Source organism: Panthera uncia, assembly GCF_023721935.1.
Source record: "Panthera uncia isolate 11264 chromosome B2 unlocalized genomic scaffold, Puncia_PCG_1.0 HiC_scaffold_24, whole genome shotgun sequence".
NCBI lineage: Eukaryota > Metazoa > Chordata > Mammalia > Carnivora > Felidae > Panthera > Panthera uncia.
The window spans coordinates 24,764,507-24,786,956 of record NW_026057580.1 but is presented as its reverse complement, the minus strand read 5'-3'; the positions used below and the strand labels follow the sequence as shown (position 1 = coordinate 24,786,956).

The 22,450-nt window shown below is 37.2% G+C and overlaps 1 protein-coding gene and 1 pseudogene across 2 annotated transcripts in view; both read right to left on the bottom strand.

The window, feature by feature from the left end:
• Positions 1-22,450, bottom strand: part of PRIM2 (DNA primase subunit 2) — a 342,309-nt gene that overhangs the window by 289,196 nt on the left and 30,663 nt on the right. The window lies entirely within an intron of this gene.
• Positions 13,041-14,667, bottom strand: LOC125938156 (eukaryotic translation initiation factor 4B-like; annotated as a pseudogene).

The window sequence follows — 22,450 nt, the reverse complement described above, 5'->3', positions numbered from 1 at the left end:
GCACCGCATTGGGCTCTCTGCCCTTAACATGGAGCCCACTTCAGATTCTGTTTCCCTCTCCCTCTCCCCTATTCATGCTCTCTCAAAAATAAACAAATATTAAAAAAAAATTTTTAAATACAGAAACTAAAAATGTAATATAACTAGATGTCATGGTAAGTGTTACAGGTAAAAATTTTAAAGGGTGTTAATAGCACAAATTCTATATAATCAGTACTCATTCTACAGTGTTTTAAGTTGAGGTTTAGCAATAGCAAGTATTTTCCTAAGAGCTAACACCAAATTATTCTGCTTCAGCATTTGTTTTATTTATGTCTCTGTTGACAGTATCTTCTCAACTTAATGGACTATTTACCTTTCCTTTGCATTCCATACAGGAAATCCTTCAAAACTTAAATGTGCAACCAGATACAAACTACAGAGAGTACTTGGACAAAGGCAGGTATATTTTAGACCAATTTTAGAGTCAAACTGTAATTCTCACACAGCAACTAATAAAGTAAGAAACTGATTAGGGAGATAAAATGAAAGGAGAAGAAATCTTAATGTCTTTATGAAAGTTTTATTTTTAAGTGAATTTCCAACTGGAAATATAAAAAGATAAAATAAAAATGTATTTTGAATTTGCTCAATGAACACTTACTTGAATTTAAATAAAATTCTAATATACATGTCTGTTCTCCCCACTATTGATGAAGATAATCATAACTGACTGTGTATACTGTTTTTTGCCCCCCAAAAGTGTGATGAATCAGCCTAAAAAACTGAAGTTCAAGTATGTTAACCCACAATGGCTCTTTTATGATCACTTACAAAGAAATAGGTATCTTTGAACGTATAGATGTTTCTCCTAATATTTTGGGTTCTAACTAAACAAATCCGACAGCAATATATAATGCTAATACTTCTCCAGGGTAATACAGTATCTCCCTTTCCCCTAAACTCAGCTCAAATATTTGCATTAACAATACCACAGGTGTTTGTAAGCAATTAATTGCTTACCTAGTAAATATCAGGGAAGCAGTGAAAGCACACATCACTTATGCAACATAATAAGTTACAAGACTTTACTTGTACAAATAGTCTTTTTTTTTTAATGTTTTTATTTATTTTTGAGACAGAGCATGAGTAGGGGAGGGGCAGAGAGAGAGGGAGACACAGAATCTGAAGCAGGCTCCAGGCTCTGAGCTGTCAGCACAGAGCCCGACGCGGGGCTCGAACTCACAGACTGTGAGATCATGACCTGAGCTAAAGTCGGATGCTTAACTGACTGAGCCACCCAGGTGCCCCAATAGTCTTTTGCCTTAGAAACAGAGTCAAGACTAAATTATTCTTTTAATTCAAAAATTTCTGAATAAAAACTAGAGTATTAAAGAATGTAATTAAAGGGACGCCTGGCTGGCTCTGTCAGTAGAACATGCTACTTTTGATCCTGGGGTCATGAGTTCAAGCCCCACACTGGGTATAAAGCTTACCAAAAAAAAAAAAAAAAATGTAGTAAGATTTTCTTTCATTGAAATGTTACCCTCCCCCAAAAGATAGGGGAAAAAATGCCTACTCTTGCTTAGATTAGAAATAATGAAAAAATTCTAAGGAATTCAATATGTTTCTAAATCATTCACCCAAAGAAACCAGGTGCATTCTAAATAACACATGTTCTATCTAAAATTCATGTCACTGCTTGTGTTATAGCCTTTCGGTAAATACTGTTTTTCCTTGGTGAATTAAAAAGTTCATCCGTTTGTCACACACATTCTATATTTTCATTTATCAATTTAGTTATAACCAAAATATAAACAGCCAAAGTAAGAAAATTCTCATCGGAAAACACAGGATGCTTTTACAAAACTTTATTAATTAGTATAAACTGCTACAGACTCGATTATTTCAAATATCTAAAATAACTTTGAGTATTCTCTTCTGTTTTCTGTCTAAAAACTACAGGTAAAATATGAGCATATTTCATATTCTCAGACTCCCTCAATGAAGTTAGCTACTACATGCCCAGAAAATACCCTCTAAAACATCAAGACAAGATTAAATGGCTTCCTGCTTCTACAAAGAATCTCACGTAATAAAATAAAAACAGACACAGTGGAACAATTATAAAAGCAGAGTAACAGAGTGGAAAGTATATAGTTTTTAAATGCAGAACCCTGAGCTCACATCTTAAGTTAATTAACCTCTCTGCACCTCAGTTTCTTCATCAGTAAAATTAAAAAAGTAATACGTATTTTACATAGCTTTTAAGTAAAATAAAGTATGGAAAGTGCCTCAAATAGGCATCGCCAATAGCATGACCTTAATACATGGTAAATATTTATTATTAACATCACTAATGTTTACAGATTACATTTTGATTAGTTTCTGTTTTCCAGGCATAAATTGAAATGTTTGGGGCAACTAACCTAGTTTCTATACACTTGTCATTTTATTAAACATAGGACTGATCTCTGGGGGGTACTCAAAATAACTAATAAAGATCACTGCAACATCTTACAATCAAGGTGTATCACACTCCACAAAATAAACATCTTCCTGAAAAGAAGTATATAAACAAATTGCTCTAAACGAAATCAAATTTCCATAGTAACTGACATTACTATTCTACAGATGCTCAACCTTTACTCTGATTAATTTTCAATTAGCAAAGACCCTAAACATTTGAGCTCTGAAGTTCTTTTGTTTCCACCACAACTCACAATTCCCCACATCTCAATCCCTGTTATCCAGACAAACCCACCAAACAGCACCTCAATGTTTCAAATGGCGTATGGTATAATGGTATAAATCTTTTTGTCAAACAGAAATTACTGGGCTTTAACAGTTTTGATAAAGCTGTATTTCTACATTTTATAATTAAACTGTTACAATTACATTGCTTTACATGCTGCTTTACTAACAATATTAAGTACTTGGGCTTTATGTTCTTTTTCTTTTTGATGTTCTCCATCAAACCAGGAACTGGGAGAGCAGCTTCACTCTGCCAGCTCTCCTAAAAAGAGATTAAAAGTGAGCTCTGGTGAGGCAAACGTTCCACAGAGTAACAAGTTAGAAGCTATCTTGTAGACTGTATTGCTATTCACCCTGTGCAGAGTCCCGAACTAAGAGAGGGTTGTATGTCCCCTACCTGCTGGACTCCTACAATGCCATGTGACTTGCTTTGGCCAGTGAAATCTAAGTGACATGTGTCACACTCCAGCAAAAACTTCATAAGCACATTGTTTACCCAATTCTCTCCTCCCTCTGCCACAGCAACTGGTGAAATTTCAGATAACGCCTGCTCAACCAGTTTGAGTGCCAGCATCTATATGACACAGAGCAGGGCTAAAGATGGACCACACAATATATACAACATGAATGAGAAACAAACCTTTTTGATAGTCAACTGAAATTTAGGGCTCATTTGTTAACACTGCATAACCTATCCAGACTGGCAGAGTGATCTCCACGCTCTTTGGATCCCACATTTTCACAAACAAAATATCTTGAGCACACACTTTCTTCCACCATGTATTACTATGTATTATGTACTTAAAACATGCTTCCATCCCCTCAAAACTGTAAAGGGAAATTCAAACTATATAAGGCATATTATTTATTTCCTTCCCACACTCCCAAATGATCAACTTTAGCACATCACTTTGGAATCACTAGTCTATTACAAAGGCCTCTTAAGTAAAGATATAAATAAGGCTTCCCAGAGATTTCATCTATAAACTTCACATCAACAATATTCAATTCTGTTTATAAATAATTTTGGTCAGAAGACTTCTACTTGAATCCACACAGCTTTCTCTCTCTCAGACCCTGGTCCTTAAATAAGGCTGTATATTAGATCTGCGGCGGAGCTTTTCAAAATTACAGATTCCTGGTGGCTCCCAGACCTACAGAAGTATATATTTTTTTAAAGGTCCATTAGTGATTTTGATACATATCACCAGTCTAAAGAGTAAATCCCAGCGAAAGAATTCTCTTTTTTAAGATTTTACTTTACTTTTTTTTTTGTTTTTTTTTTTATTTTTGAGAGACACAGTGTGAGCTGGGGAAGGGTCAGAGAGAGAGGAAGACACAGAATCCAAAGGAGGCTCCAGACTCTGAGCTGTCAGCACAGAGCCCAAAGCAGGACTCAAACTCACAAGCCATGAGATCATGACACCAGCCAAAGTCAGATGCTCAACTGACTGAGCCACCCAGGTGCCCCTAAGATTTCATTTTTAAGTCATCTCTACAACCAATGTGGGGATCAAATTTTCAACCCCAAGATCAAGAATTACATGCTCCACAGACTGAGCCAGCCAGGCGCCCCAAGAATCCTCTTTTCTAAAATAAATTTATCACATTCTGGAAATATCACCATCAATTCTAAATTTGATTTTTTACATATAATTCTTTCTAAAAACATTGAGGACCTACTATGTACCAAGCACTATTTACAGAAGATGAGATCCAGCTGTAAACAGCAAAACAAAACAGAACTGCACTCATGAAACTTATATTTTAATGAGACAGACAATACACAATAAACAAACTATCAGGCAGCAATCTAGGATGAAAATAAAACAAAAGAAAAGTGCTACGAATGGATTTATACTCTGTGTTGTGTGGTCTCTCTAAAGAAGTGACATTTAAAGGGAAATCTGAATGTAAAGCAGTCAGTCACGCAAAACCTATGGCAAGAGCATCTCAACCAAAGAAAAGAGCTGGTGCAAAGGTCCTAAAAGGTCCTTTTTTTCGGGGGGGGAAAGGGCTAGCAGGTTGAAGCAAGAGAAAGAGGCTGATGGAGAGCAGTGGCAGGCAGGGGTGTTGAGAGGCAGACAACTAACCCTCAGACCTGGTTGAGATAGAGTTTTATACTATGAATGGTACATTAAACTGAGGTTTTAGGGAGAGGAAAGTTAAGATCTGATTGTTTACACTGTGGTTTTGAAAAGGCCATTATTGTGCTGAAAAGAGAAGGTAAGGTAAGAGGGATTGAACTGGAAGAAAGGTAGAAAAAAACAAATAGATTTGGAATATATTTTGGAGTAGCACAGATGGATGGATTGTAAGAGAAGGGGATGAAGAAAAAGCCTCCGAGGTTTGGAGCTTTAGCCATTGGGCAGACGGTGATGCCATTTACTGATGGTTTTTCTTGACCCTCATTATCCACTGTTAATTATATTTTACTCCAATACAGATGTGTCATATGTGTCTTGTTGCAGGTCACCTCAAATCCTTTGTGGAAAGGAGCAGGACATCAATAAATGTAAATAAATGATTTAAAGTATTAGTTTTTCTTAAAATGAAACATACCTGTACTAGCAGGTAAAAAGCCATGTCAAAAATTCCAATATTAAAACTACAATTAGGGGTGCCTGGGTGGTTCAGTTGGTTAAGCGTCCGACTTCGGCTCAGGTCATGATCTCGCAGCTTATGAGTTTCAGCCCCACATCAGGCTCCATGCTGATAGCTCAGAGCCTGGAGCCTGCTTCAGATTCTGTCTCCCTGTCTCTCTGCCCCTCCCTTGCTTGCACTCTGTCTCTCAAAAATAAAGAAAACATTAAAAAATTTTTAAAACATCTAAAATTAAAAACTACAATTATTAATGAAAAGACTGTTTAAAATATACAATCTTAATGAAACAATTACAAATCATTTCTTATACAAGGAAATAAAAAATCTGTGGATGAAACAAATACCAAAGGCAAATATCCTGATTTTTAATACTGCTATCACTGTTTCTAATAAATGCAGTTCTATATTGGTACTAAGTATTGTGATCTATAAAAGGCACTTTGTTTCTCAAATGCACTGTGACCTATTAATTAATATTACTGTGGGGATTAATGGCTGCAAATTTTTTGACACTTCACCCATTAAGAGCTGAGATCTATTTGTCTTCCTTTTAATCTGGACTGGACTGTGACTGCTTTCACCAACACAGTACGGCACAAGTGATGCCAGTCTCTCACGCCTGATCTTGAGAAGACTGACAGCTTCTGCCCTAGGTCACCAAAGCAGTCTACCTCCTCGCTTTCAGGATCACATGGAGAGGATCCCAGCAGAGTTCAGCATACTAGAAGTTCTCACCTCAGTACTGGGCATGTAAGTGAAGCCGTCTTGGACATCCTACACCAGACTAGCTGCCAACCGAGTAACCTCAAACGAGACCATGGGGAGCAGGAAAATCACCCTGTTGAGAGCCCAGTATGAATCCCTCACAATCAGAATTGTGAGATATGGTTTAAGTTTTAAGATTTGGTTTTAGTTTTCAGTTTTGATATCAGATTTTAGAATTGTTACTTAGATTTGGGCTTAAGTTGTTACATAGTAATAAATAACCAGAACATTCTCAACCTAAAATAGTTTAAAACATTTTTTTCTATTTACAATCCAATTCTTTTTTTAATACATTATTTTTTTATGAATCTCTACAGCCAATGTGAGGCTCGAACTCAAGACCCCAAAATCAAGAGTCACACACTCTTCTGACTGAGCCAGCCAGGAGACCCTATAATCCAATTCTTAAAATACATTTTCTACATTTAAATGTACAAAAGAGAGCCATATAATAGGAAAAAATGAAAAATAAATCGCTAATAATTAGTAAGTTTTTAGGAAAGAGGAAAGACAGCAAATAAAAAAGGAAATAATTATCACTGTGCTGCTGTGTTAATTAACTAAAATTGATAGCATAGTATATCACTTACAAATTCTTTGCCATTTATAATCATTCAAAACATTCAGTTAGAAAACAAACAATAGTTTAATATCCTGAGATTCTAATTAGTATGTTGATGTCTCAGTAATTCTGCCAAGCTGATCAATGGAAAAATCAATCGTCTGGTTACTTTATTACTGTTTTTTTTTTTTTGGATGGCATAGGCACATATGAATATACTAAAATTTATACTAGAGAGAAAAGATTAATTACTTATACTTAAGCCCATTTCTTCTCTTCTACAAGAAAACAAATCTTTTTTTTTTTTCCTCCAAAAAACTGGTTAATTTATACAAGAGTTCTTAAAAGTCTCCTAAGTAAATCAAAACAGCAGTAATTTCTAAGCTGGGCATGACAGGACCAGAACCTTACAACCTGCCAGGATGCATCAGATACACATTCTATCCTATCCCACAAACATTTCTTCAGCCTCTTCTGTGAGCCAGGCACAGTGCCAAGAGATAACACAAATAAAAGATGCTACCTTATATATTAACTGTATTATTTAACCATAGCATGACCTTATAAAAGAAGTTGACTCTGCTAACAATTAAATCTGAAAGCAGCAGCCACTCACAAGAGGAAAAAAGCCTGGCTTCCAGGATGCAATGGAAGAAGAGCAAAAGGTCTGTGAGGGCCTGAATGTCCACAAGGTCTGATACTTAGCCTTGCTTACTACAGGAGTTAGAAATGGTCAGAGTGAAAGCAAGCACACTCATTAAAGTGGAAAAGACGCGACAACATGATCCATCCCAGGAACCTAATTTCAGAACCCACCTCCAAGACTGTTTGCTCAAACAACTGTAGATAAACTGAGTGCAAAGAACAAAAATCCATAACATAGCAGATCTCTAACAGAACCAAACAGAACTTCTAGAAATTACAGTAGACAAAATTTAAAACCCAATGGTAGCAGAACTGACAAAACAGAAGACAAAAAAAAACTGGGAAATGGTTCAAGAGGAAAAATCCATGACATAGCAGATCTCTAACAGAACCAAACAGAACTTCTAGAAATTATAGTAGACAAAATTTAAAACCCAATGGTAGCAGAACCGACAAAACAGAAGACAGAAAAAAAAACTGGGAAATGGTTCAAGAGGAACAAACCATAAATCAACAGATAAAGAATAAAAAAGGAAAACACAAATTTGAGAATAAGATGTGAAGGACTAAAAAGATCTAAAATACATTTGGAATTCCAGGAGAGGAGAAAGAATTAGGACAAGACAACCAATGTACAGATTCAAGAAGCCTCATGAAACTCAAGACAACATATAAAAAGAATCCCACTGTGGGGTGCCCAACTGGTGCAGTTAAGCATCAGACTCTTGATCTCAGCTCAGGTCATCACCTCACAGTTCGTGAGTTCGCATCCAGCTCTGTGCTGATAGTGTGGAACCTGCTTGGGATTCTGTCTCTCCTTCTCTCTGCCCCTCCCCGGCTTGTTCGTCTTCTCAATCTCTCTCTCTCTCTCTCTCAAAATAAACTTAAAAAAAAAAATTGTTTAAATAATCCCACTACGAGACAAACAGAATGTTTAAATCAAGCAAAAGCTGGGGCTCCTGGGTGGCTCAGTAGGCTAAGCATCCAACTTTGGCTCAGGTCATGATCTCCCAGTTAGCGAGTCTCTGCTGTCAGCACAGAGTCCGCTTCAGATCCTCTGTCCCCTCCCCTACTCTCTCTCAAAAATAAACATTAAAAATAAAAGAGAAGTGATCCAAAGTATCTTTTTATTTTTGGGAGAGACAGAGACAGTGTCAGTGGGGAGGGGCAGAGAGACAGGGAAAGAGAATCCACAGCAGGCTCTATGCAGCCAAGAATCCTTTACCCAGCAAGTCTGTCATTCGGAATAGAAGAAGAGATAAACAAAAACTGAAGGAATTCATCACCACTAAACCAGCCCTACAACAGATCCTAAGGGGGACTCTGTGAGTGAAATGTTGCAAGGACCACAAGGTACCAGAGACACCACTACAAGCATGAAACTGTAACAGACATTACAATGACTCTAAACCCGTATCTCTCAATAATAATACTGAATGTAAATGGACTAAATGCTCCAACCCAAAGACATAGGGTATCAGAATGCATAAAAAAAAACAAGATCCATCTATTTGCTGTCTACAAGAAACTCTTTTTAGACCTGAAGATACCTTCAGATTGAAAGTGAGGGGATGGAGAACTATCTATCATGCTACTGGAAGTCAAAAGAAAGCTGGAGTAGTGATATTTATATCAGACAAACTAGACTTTAAATTAAAGGCTGTAACAAGAGATGAAGAAGGGCGTTATATGATAATTACAGGGTCTATCAGTTAGAGCTAACAATTACAAATGTCTACACACCGAATACAGAAGCCCCCAAATATATAAAACAATTACTCACAAACATAAGCAACCTTATTGATAAGAATGTGGTAATTGCAGGGGACTTTAATACCCCACTCACAACAATGGATAGATCATCTAGACACATGGTCAATAAAGAAACAAGGGCCCTGAATGATACATTGGATCAGATGGACTTGACAGATATATTTAGAACTCTGCATCCCAAAGCAACAGAATATACTTCCTTCTCGAGTGCACATGGAACATTCTCCAAGATAGATCACATACTGGGTCACAAAACAGCCCTTCATAAGTATACAAGAATTGAGATCATTCCATGCACACTTTCAGACCACAATGCTATGAAACTTGAAATCAACCACAGGAAAAAGTCTGGAAAACCTCCAAAAGCATGGAGGTTAAAGAACACCCTACTAAAGAATGAGTGGGTCAACCAGGCAATTAGAGAAGAAATTAAAAAATATATGGAAACAAACGAAAATGAAAATACAACAATCCAAAAGCTTTGGGATGCAGCAAAGGCAGTCCTGAGAGGAAAATACATCGCAATCCAGGCCTATCTCAAGAAACAAGAAAAATCCCAAATACAAAATCTAACAGCACACCTAAAGGAAATAGAAGCAGAACACAAAGACACCCCAAACCCAGCAGAAGAAGAGAAATAATAAAGATCAGAGCAGAAATAAACAATATAGAATCTAAACAAACAGTAGAGCAGATCAATGAAACCAAGAGTTGGTTTTTTGAAAACATAAATAAAACTGAGAAACCTCTAGCCAGGCTTCTCAAAAAGAAAAGGGAGATGACCCAAATAGATAAAATCACGAATGAAAAAGGAATTATTACAACCAATCCCTCAGAAATACAAGCAATTATCAGGGAATACTGTGAAAAATTATATGCCAACAAATTGGACAACCAGGAAGAAATGGACAAATTCCTAAGCACCCACACACTTCCAAAACTCAAATAGGAAGAAATAGAAAATTTGAACCGACCCATAACCAGTGAAAAAATTGAATCAGTTATCAAAAATCTCCCAACAAAGAAGAGTCCAGGACCAGATGGTTTCCCAGGGGAATTCTACCAGACTTTTAAAGCAGAGATAATACCTATCCTTCCCAAGCTGTTCTAAAAAATAGAAAGGGAAGGAAAACTTCCAGACTCATTCTATGAAGCCAGTATTACTTTGATTCCCAAACCAGACAGAGACCCAACAAAAAAAGAGAACTACAGGCCAAGATACCTGATGAATATGGATGCAAAAATTCTCAACAAGATAACTAGCAAATCAATCAACAGCACGATCAAGTAGGATTCATTCCTGGGCTGCAGGGCTGGTTCAATATTCGCAAATCAATCAACATGATACATCACATTAATAAAAGAAAAGATAAGAACCATATGATCCTGTCAGTCGATGCAGAAAAAGCATTTGACAAAATTCAGCATCCTTAATAAAAACCCTTGAGAAAGTTGGGATGGAAGGAACATACTTAAACGTCATAAAAGCCATTTATGAAAAGCCCACAGCTAATATCATCCTCAATGGGGAAAAACTGAGAGCTTTCCCCCTGAGATCAGGAACACGACAGGGATGTCCACTCTCACCGCTGTTAACATAGTGTTTGTTGGAAGTGCTAGCATCAGCAATCAGACAACAAAAGGAAATCAAAGGCATCAAAATTGGCAAAGATGAAGTCCAGCTTTCACTTTATGCAGACGACATGACACTATACATGGAAAACTTGACAGACTCCACCACAAGTCTGCTAGAACTGATATATGAATTCAGCAAAGTTGCAGGATACAAAATCAATGTACAGAAATCAGTTGCATCCTTACACACTAATAATGAAGCAACAGAAACACAAATAAAGAAACTGATCCTGTTCACAATTGCACCAAGAAGCATAAAATACCTAGGAATAAACCTAACCAAAGATGTAAAAGATCTGTATGCTGAAAACCACAGAAAGACCAGGAAGCTTATGAAGGAAATTGAAGAAGATACAAAGAAATGGAAAAAAAACATTCCGTGCTCATGGATTAGAATAATAAATATTGTTAAAATGTCAATACTACCTAAAGCTATCTACACATTCAATGCAATCCCAATCAAAATTGCACCAGCATTCTTCTCAAAGTTAGAATAAGCAATCCTAAAATTTGTATGGACCCACAAAAGACCACAAATAGCCAAAGTAATAGTGAAGAAGAAAACCAAAGCGGGAGGAATCACAATCTCAGACTTTAGCCTCTACTACAAAACTGTAATCATCAAGACAGCATGGTATTGGCACAAAAACAGACACATAGACCAATGGAATAGTATAGAGACTCCAGAATTGGACCCACAAAAGTATGGCCAACTAATCTTTGACAAAGCAGGAAAGAATATCCAATTGAAAAACGACAGTCTCTTTAACAAATGGTGCTGGGAGAACTGGACAGCAACACGCAAAAGAACGAAACTAGACCACTTTCTTACACCATTCACAAAAATAAACTCAAAATAGATGAAGGACCTGAATGTGAGACAGGAAACCATCAAACTCTAGAGGAGAAAATAGGAAAAAACCTCTCTGACCTCAGAGATAAAAAAGGAAACAATCAACAAAACTAAATGGCAACCAAATGAATGGGAAAAGATATTTGCAAATGACCTATCAGATAAAGGGCTAGTATCCAAAATCCATAAAGAACTCACCAAACTTCACACCCGAAAAACAAATAATCCAGTGACGAAATGGGCAGAAGACATGAATAGACACTTTTCTAAAGAAGACATCCATGTGGCCAACAGGCACATGAAAAGATGCTTAACGTCACTCCTCATCAGGGAAATACAAATCAAAACCACACTGAGATACCACCTCATGGCAGTCAGAGTGGCTAAAATGAACAAATCAGAAGACTATAGATGCTGGCGAGGATATGGAGAAACAGGAACCCTCTTGCACTGCTGGTGGGAATGCAAACTGGTACAGCCACTCTGAAAAAGTGTCAAAGTTCCTCAAAAAACTAAAAATAGATCTACCCTATGACCCAGCAATAGCACTGCTAGGAATTTCCTCAAGGGATACAGGAGTGCTGATGCATAGGGGCACTTGTACCCCAATGTTTATAGCAGCACTTTCAACACAGCCAAATTATGGAAAGAGGCTAAATGTCCATCAACTGACAAATAAAGAAGATGTGGTTTATATATACAATGGAATACTACTTGGCAATGATTAAGAATGAAGTCTGGCCATTTGTAGCAACGTGGATGGAACTGGAGAGTGTTATGCTAAGTGAAATAAGTCGGGCAGAGAAAGACAGATACCATATGTTTTCACTCGTATGTGGATCCTGAGAAACTCAACAGAAGACCGGGGCAGGGAGGGGGGGGAATGTTACAGACAGCTGGAAGGAGGCAAACCATTAGAGACTCTTAAATACTGAGAACAAACTGAGGGTTGATGGGAGGTGAGGGGAGGGGATAGTGGGTGATGGGCACTGAGTAGGACACCTGTTGGGATGAGCACTGGGTGTTATATGGAAACCAATTTGACAATAAATTTCGTTAAAAATAAAATAAAAAATAAAATTTAGATGAATGAAAAAAAAAAGTAGCATGAGGAACTAAGACCAGGACAAGAGCCTAAATTTTTAAAGCTTCAAGATTTCAACAGTTCAGGGTTTCAGAACTTTCAGAAAGGACACTCACTGTTTAAGAAAAGGCAAAAGCAGGATATATAAAAGAGTTGGGAATTCCCACAACCCCTAAGTGCTTCCTGCTCCAGTGTTTACTGGAGGTCATACCATTTCCCCCTATTAATGGTACAAAGTAATTTGTTGCCTCGCCACAGCTTCCTTTCAAACCACAATTTTCTCACTTATTTTGGTCACCAAGCAATCCTATTCTTATTCTTTAGTGGCCAATAGATTCATTCCTTAACTATTCCCCTGGAGGTGAAGAGGTATAAAATGAAGAAATTCCCCTTAGGCTGGCCCCAGTAACTCAGAATTAAATAAGAGGAGGGGTTAGCAGCCTCCTAGAGACTAAAACAACTTCAGAGACTAAACCTACTTTTCCAAGGATGGAAAATTTATTCAGATAATGTTTGAGAATTCATATATGCCACAATAGGATAAGAATGAAAAGGTAGAAATCTCACACTCTTCCTTATACCTGCCCAAGTGCCCAACCAGATCCAAACACAGCATCACTATCACTTGCCATTTTGCTGAGTGGAGACCCCCAGGCACTAATCACACAGGCCAACTGCCTATGTCGTAAAACTGTACAACTTTTCCCTTCAAAGCTGTACGTCTCTTTCTCTGACTACACTGGCGATTCTCCAGTTAATTCAATACTGTAAAGGCTGCAGCAGCATGCAAAAGAATTTCATTTTATTTCTGTTTTTAAAGAAAGGTCTCCAGGAGATGGTGGGTTTTACAGTCCTGTCTGGATAGAGGTTTGATTTGCTCTCGAATGTTCCTAGTGAGACTAGAAGGAAAGCACAAGATGCAGAGGTCCATTCAGTATAATCTTCTCCCTCATTCCCATCTTCACCAACAAATCAAGCAGAATACTTGCTTGCCGAACCCAACTTGGAAGTTGGATTTTCTTTAGGTTTCTTTGACTCAGGTGCAGATTGGGAGTCTTGATCCTTTTTGCCATCTTTCCTATCTGTCTCCTTTAGGTGGTCTTTGTTCCCTCCATCTTCCGGACAATGGCTGGAGTTCCCACTTTGGCCCTTTGGGACACTCACCTCATTTACTTTATTTTCATCTTTCCTTGCTAGTCCTTCCCCAGATGGTTAAGCCTGAACTATTTTCCCCCCACTGGTAGGGGATTGCTGCTCTGTATCTGAGGTCTAAGATGGAGCAGGAGGGTTAGAACTTGGCTTCATTTGAGCATTCTCCTTTGGTGGAGGGGCTGGCATTACTTTTAAAGGCTGTTCAGGTTTGGGAGGCTTAGAAGTTGGAGAGTGACAGTCTTCCTCTTTATTGAGTGTTTCACTTTCTAGAAACTTTCACTCTCCTTCGTGCATTTCTGCCAGATGGGGCTGAGGTCCCAGTCTGTGATGACTCAATTCCTGTCCTGGACTGTTCTGTTCTTGAGTTTCTTCACTTCGCCAGCTTGCGTGTCTCTCCTGAGGCTGTTGTTCTAGTTTTGGCTCATGCAGCTGGTGTCGTAGTTTCTCCCATTCCTTCCGTAGCTGCTATTCTACTTCTTGGTCTCTAGCCGCTGTGTTAACAAGCTTTGACCCTCCAAAGACAGAGGCTGCTCACTGAACCAGAACCTCTGCTAGCAGAGGAATCTTCTTCGTTAGGAGTACTACGAGGATTTAGATTCAGTTTGGGTCTTGGGGGTGGGGTAGGGAAACTCTACCATCATGCTTATGATTATCCCAAGAGTAAACATCTCTGGAGCTCCATGACCCATCATCTCATGTGTCATACCGGTCTTCATAGCAGTCCCAGCCTCCTCTATAGTAATCATCCCTACAATACCCACTACCAAATGCTCTCCTACTACTGCCTATCCTGTTATCATAGTCTCTACTGCTTCAGTCCTCATAGCAATCTCGACCCCCATATCGATCTATATCCTGACATGGGGGCCATCACAATAGCACAGTGGCTATCTTACCCTCAAAGGAGCTACAGTTAGACTATCAGTTGACTTCTCAATAGCAAAAATGGGAGCCAAAACACAGGAGAATTATGTATCTTAAATGTGTTAAAAGAAAGTACCTGTCTAAAAATCTCTTTAAAAATAAATAAAATAAATAAAAAAACGTAAGGGAGGCCTGGCTGGCTGTCAGTAGAGCATTAGACTCTTGATTTTGGAGTTTTAAGTTTGAGCCCCATATTGGGTGTAGAGATTACTTAAAAATAAAATCTTAAAAAAAAAAAGTACCTGCCAACCTAAAATTCTACATCCAGCAAAAATATCTTTCAATAAAGAATGCAATCTCCTTTCTTGCTTTTTTTGGTTTGGGTGACAATGCCTAGAAGACAAAAGAAGTATATAGTAATAAAACCTTAAAGAACCCTACTTCACTTCAAACTAATGCAACACAAGAATAGCCAGACATTTATGGAAAGAAGAACATTTAATGTTTTCTTGTACATCTCCTTAATACATACAAATGTTTTCTTTTATTATTAATTGGTTACTTATACAATTGTGTCACGACTATTCAACAGATAAGGAGACCAAGGGTTAGACACCATTTATATGCTTTGTTGGATAGCCTTCCTACAAACTCATAACCACACTATGCCCAGTTTGGGAATTATTTACTGACTGCTAGGACAGTCAACAGTTCAAGACTGAACTCCTATGATCATAATTCATTTCACCTAAATATACCTAGAATTTTATTTCAATGGTTTAACATAAAATACTAAATTAACAATTCTGATTTTACATTTAACATTATAAAAACTAAGTATTTTGGAGCAAAACTATAAAGAATAGCAAATATGCTTTACAACTCCCATAACCTGAAGTTTGTTCTCCACTCCCCAGTTTCTTTATGAACTAAGTTAATCCAGTCTTTGAAATTTGCATCTGTTTCTTTAATTCCAAACTATTTATTTCAAGCACCCAGCTAATTGGCAGAATGCCTATTTCTTCACACAGCTTTCTATTACTGAGCTTCAAATTTTCTTCTTTATGACATTTCCCTTATGTTTTCTTCTGCAATAACCTTTTGGTGCACAATTAAAGGCCTCCCAAACTCAATCTTTGTTGAGGTTCCAACTGGCAAATGTCCTCCAAATAAAAAACAAAACAAAACAAAAAAAAGTAATTTTCCTTTCCCATTTTTACAATGTAGCCCAGTAGAAAATTGTTCAACTTTACTTGGTTCTAAGTTTTTAAACTATATAGCACTGTGGACATTTTCAAGATGAATGGAAGAAGGGGAGCCAAACTGATTCATGAAAGATATGGTTAAGGACTGAAGCTTTTGAAGTTAAGGAGCCTACAGCAGATTATCAAAATATGGCTTTACTTAGCTGGGGAGGAAAGGTTGAAACTTAAGAGTCAATATGGACCAATGGTGCAGCTACGTTTATTCAAACACATGGAGAATGAAATAAAAGCAGGGAAAAATAAGGTACGAAAAAGAAATTGACTTGTTACAATTTTTTCGTATAAGCCATGGGAAATCAAATCTTATTTATTATTAAATTTACATTTTGATCATTATCTGAAATTCAAGCGGATAGAACACTAGCTATTTTTTTGTGTCTGGGGTAAAGGGAAAGGAGGTACTTATTCCAAGAGATGCTCAAATATATTTGCAAATGAAAATATTAGAAAGCAGTTTTATGGCTTTGACAAAGGTTTCCCATTTTGTTGACCCAATTCAATATTTTTACTTCCTCAGAAAATTATTCAAGTATTTGAGGATGCAGTTGGCACAATATCCCACCCATCAGAATACCTGTACCTCCTTTATCTCTTATCTTTTGAAATTCAGTTCAAACACTGTCAGCTCAATGATGCCTTCCTAGATGAATCCAGTCTGTAGCAATATCCCCCTTACTTTTTCATAACTCTTAGAGACTGTATCAAACATTCTGGCAGGTTATTATTTTGCACTTTGTTTCATGAAAACAGTCTCTACTCTCTCAAACTAAAAAAATATAAATCCTCTGTGACACCAAACATAATGCTGGATATACATACAGCATTTATTAAGTATTAGCTATGAAGTACTATGAAGGACCCCAGTAGCTCGAGATTTTCTATGTAGCATGTGCTTCAGAGAATTTTGGCAGTTAGGGACTTAGATTAAAGATATATCAGAACAGCAAGCACACTTTTTATTTTTTTAATGTTCATTTATTTTTGAGAGAGAAAGAGAACACACATGTAAATGGGAGAGGAGAAGTGTGAGAAGGGACAGATGATCCAAAGTAGGCTCTATGCTGACATCCTACAGCCTGATGTGGGGTTCGAACTCACAAACTGAGATTATGACCTGAGCAGAAGTCAGATGTTTAACCAACTGAGCCACCCAGGCACCCCAACAAGCACACTTTTTATAAACTGTGTGTTAATCTACGTACCTCTCACTCTCTCTCTCAAAATAAATATTTAAAAGAATAAAACAAAAACATGTTAATTTAAAAAGAAAAATCTGCAACCATTTCAAAACAGCACACAAAAATCAAGGAGCCTCTATAGTAATGGTGTCTATAATAACTTATGAGTGCTTTTACTCACTTATTTATAACCTTTCTATGTAATAAAGTGCTTTAGGGGGCACCTGGGTAGCTCACTTGGTTAAGTGTCTGACTCTTGATGTCTGTTCCGGTCATGATCTTGGCAGTCGTGGGATCAAGCCCTGCGTCAGTCTCTATGCTGGGCTTGGAGCCTGCTTGAGAGCCCCTCTCTCTCTCTTTCTCTCTCACTCTGCCCCTCTCCCCAGCTCACAGTCTCTTTCTCTCTAAAATAAAGTTAAAAAAAAAAAATGTTTTTTTAAGTGTTTTGAATCCCCCATAGCACCTACATAAGGCCCTAACCATATCTCTTAGTTCACCATCTCTTAGCTGATTTTTGGTCTACTCTAAATTTTGGCAAACTCTGAGAGGGTAAGAACGCTGAAAACATCAACTACCTTATACCTTATTACCTCTCTTCCTCAGGTCCTGAAACATAAAAAGGTATCTCTGAAAATAAAGACGACCTCAAAAGATTTTCAAACTCCTGGCAGATCTCAGAAATGTAGCAAGCTTCTGTTCTTCAAAATCAAAAAGGCATCAACTTCTCAACTAACTCTTTTTAAGCAGCCTCACCAATCAAACTTGTGAAAAATGGAAAGCATTCATCAAGAATGTTCCTATTTCTGTTCCTTCTGAGTAATCTGAGGGAGCTCAGATTATCTTCTCTACTCATCTAATTACCAGAATTTCATTTTCCATACTATTAACTATAGTTCTGAGTTATAAAATTTTCACTATGTTTCAAAGTCTTTCCAAATCATGGTAGAGTTGAGGGTATCTAGGGTACACTGCTTTGGTTTCTGCTTAAATTTAAGAAGCCAGAAGCTCTAGCTTACCTATGGATTCCAGTTACATGTTACCGCATAATAAATTACCCCTAAAATTTAGCAGCTTAAAGCAACAACAGTTTTATTTTCTCCCAATTTTGTTGGTCAGAAATTCAGAAAGGATACAGTCAGCAATTCATCTGTTCCGTATGGCATCAAATGAGGTCACCTGAGGTCTTGAAATGATGAATAAATAGACTGAAGAGCCCAAGATGGCTTCACTCACGTCTGGCACCTTGGCAGAGATGGCTAAAAGGCTGAGCTCCACTGGGACTGTCGAGAAATGCCAAGACATGGCCCCTCCAGTATGGCAGTTGCTAGTTTATGCCAGGCTTCAGAACAGACCTCTCCACCAAGCAGATCTGAGCAAATCTAGCTAGACTTCTTACATGACATCTCAGGATTCCCAAAGAAAGTATGCCAGATACAGGAAGTAGAAGCTGCCAGTTTCTTAAGGTCTGCACTCAAAAACTGGTACAGTGTCACTTCCATCAAATTCTACTGGTCTAAGTATTTACAAAACCCATGGCATTCTTTACCCTTTACACTCTTTATCCTATTACATAGTAACCTTTTAGTCTTCTGAGAGCTAGAAAAATAACTGAATTTCAAAAGCACCTCCCATTCCACCCTTTGAATCCAGATGTAAAAACTACTCATGATCAGGAACCATCCAGTTGTCAGTCTAGCAATTATCTATACATACTGCTAAACTGACATAAAAAGAACTGGACTAAAATTAAAATCTGCACTTATTCATTGTAATAAAAATTCTAGTATTCCAAATTCTATTAGCTTATCTCATACAACTCAAGTTCTTATATATTTTTTTGTTATTATACACATATTTGTAGCAATCATTTTTAAATCACTCAAAGGGATATTTGGGGAAAGAACCCAATGTTCTCTATGTACACCATCTTTTGCAAATCTCACAAAGAAACTAGAAAGTAACAAATAAGTTATAGTTACCTTTTATTATGTGCTTACTATCTGCCAAACACTGCTCTAAGTACTTTACATGTATTAACTTTATTAAAGCTTCCTAACCTTATGAGACAGTATTATTATATTTTCTATTTTTCAGACGAGAAAACCAAATTGGAGAAAAAATATAACCACCATTAAGAGGCAGCTCCAGTATTCAACCCCAGGTAGTAAGGCACCAGAACCTGTCTGTGCTCTCCACCCCTAGGCCATATGACATACAGATTATCCCCACTTAGACATCATGCTGCCTCATCCTACTACCCTCGACCTTGGTGCAGATCAAAGTAGGACCATATTTATATACCTCAAATCTTGTATCCTAACACCCTAAGTCTAAAATGAAAAACCCCAAACATTTTCTGTTACTGGGCTGTTTGTATCTAACTCAGATTAGGAATTATGCAGTCTCTGACTAGGTTTCTCTACTCTTAACCCTAAATCAGCCACAGACACTTGACTGAACTGTAAACAGTTTTCTGTCCTTCCTCTGAGGAATTTAGTATACCTATTTGAGATACATCTGCCTATATACCTATGTATGGTTTAAATGTACACGCAGGATTGTCTTGGCTCCCCTGCAACATTGTTTTCCTTTATAGGAGAGGGAAAAAAGAGGCAGAAAAAATGTCAGAGACCCAAAGGACCAACAAAGGTATGATGAGACAATCTAATGAGCTCAGTAAAAAAGCCCAAGTTCAGCTCTTAAACTTTGAGAGTACTGAAATTCATAATGACACTGCATACACCAAGTCTTTGGTGTAAAGCATTTGTGAATTATCTCGCCTTGCATTACACTGAAAGTCTATAGATAACTACTGGTATTTGTTATTCCTTAAATTTATATCTTAATTAGTTTGACAAGTTGATTTTAAATAATGAAAGCCATCTCTGAAAGGTCCATTTAGACTTGTGCAGATAATCAGCATCTGCCTCTAATCAAACTGAGATGATTAGCAAATTAAACCCTTTAATTAGCATTTTGCATAATTTAGACAAATTATGCTTCTTAGGTTTAAGAAGGTGAAACAGGGTGAATTTATCAGATATTCCTTTAAATCTTTATTAATTATCAAATTTTACATATATACAGTAAAAATAAAGAAACACAAATTAAACTCAGTTTGCTAAAATCTAACACTTCACAACATTTAAGCTAATTAGGTCATTTGGAGCAAAGTAACACAATACTCAGAAGAAAAGAAAAATATTTCATTTCAATTATCCTCCATCAACTACCCAGGAGGTCAACTTTATTCAAACTTGATTCAAACAGCATTTTTTAAGGAAAAAAGGAAGGAAGGAGCACGCTTCTCTCCACTTCTGTCATTCAGTACCACAGGAGCCAAGGCTAATTTCACTAAGCATTCAATCATACAGTTTTAAAGAAATGCACTCATAAAAAGGTAAGTAACCTGTCAATTTTGTTAGACAAGAGACCATAGGACAATATAAAGTAGCAAAGCTCATCACAAGAAACTAAGATAAGCCATTACTTTTATCCACAGGCACTACATTCTCTCACACACAGAGTGATGCTTTTTTTTTTTTTCAAGTATCTCCTCTCTTAAAGGACCAAAACACCCTTTTAGCTAACAAAAGTACCAATTTCCAGGATTTGATAAACAAGTAATAAATAACAAAAGCTTAAGAGACAGTAGAGGAAGCGTGTATCATTTCTAACATATATTAAACCCCAGCTTCTGATAAAGATGTGGTCTTGGAAAGAGCCCCTCTGTTCTAGAATTAATCCTCTTACCAAAAAGAGGCCGTGAAATTCAAAAGTAGACTTTTCTCATGACTACAGACATCAACCTACTAAAAACTTTCAAACAAATTATCTTTATCCTTCTATAAATACTACCCAAAATGTAACTCTTCACGGTGTGTGCATGTGCCTATGTGCCTGTGTGTCAAAGGGAGTGGTAAATAATAAGAAAAATAATCATATTAAGCTTATGTTAAAAAGGGACACTAAGGGGCTCCTGGGTGGCTCAGTCGATTAAGTGTCCAACTTCGGCTCAGGTCATGATACCACAGCTGGTGAGTTTGAGCCCCTTTGTGGGCTCTGTGTTGACAGCTGGGAGCTTCAGATTCTGTGTCTCCCTCTCTCTCTACCCCTCCCCCACTTGTGCGGGCCTATGTGTGTGTGTGCACGCTCACTCTCTCTCTCTCAAAAATAAATAAACATTAAAAAAATTTTTTTAATAAAAAATAAAATAAAAAGGGAACTAAAATGAATTCGAATTCATTTGAAAGGATATACAACAAACCAAATGAAAACTGACACAGAATAAGCAAGAAACTATCTTTCCCAAATCCAAATTTCAATCTATCTGTATGCAGATTCTACTGCATCCCCGAACAACCTGGATCTAGAGACAGCACAAACAATACCTCTGATATACACTAATCAACAAACAATAACTCTGATATACACTAATCAACAGTACCAAATCTTTTCTTCAAAGACTTAATCAAGTGGCAATATTTGTAATATAATTCAGTGTTTTGCATCTACAGGCACTCAGAAAATATTAGTCAGTTCAATGACTGGAAAAATCAAGTCTACATTCCAAACGCAATATTCTGGTATTTCATAGTAGGTCTCAAAGGAAGAATCGGCAACCTGATTTGGAACAACTACAGCTCTGAAGTGACAGGACACATATCCAGCTGAAAATACTTATTTCTCTTAACCACTGAAATATCAACAGGACATCTAACATGCAAAAGTGAAAAGTTAAACTTTAGGAATACAAATGCCCAACATTTAGCCTTATTCATTTGCTATTTAGCAAACCCCAGCAGCCATTTACTATTAAAGCAGAAGGAAAAACATATAAACACCTGCAAACCATGAACTTCAATTCATTTCACTACTCTTCCCTTCCACACTGAATGGACGATTGGAAGTTTAAGTACAGTGCTTTGGCTCCCCCAAATGACACGTCTAGAGCATAATAACCCTGTCACAGAGAAATGAAACAAGCCAAATACAGCTGGGTTCCTTGTATCATTTTCATCAGAAGAAACCTGGCCAGTACTAAATTCAGTTTTAATATCATCACTGGTTTACTCCACTCTCAACGTAATCAAAGAAAAATATTATATATTCAATCAAGAGTTTGTCTCCAAGTGCCAAAAGGAGAATGGATTATATAATTAAGAAAAGAGGAGAAAAGTGAAAGTCAAAGTATTGTACCAAGGGCTCCTGGCTGGCTCAGTCAGAAAAACCTGAGACTCCTGATCTCAGGTTGTGAGATAGAGCCCCACGCTAGGTGTAGAGATTACTTAGAGAAGAGAAGAGAAGAGAAGAGAAGAGAAGAGAAGAGAAGAGAAG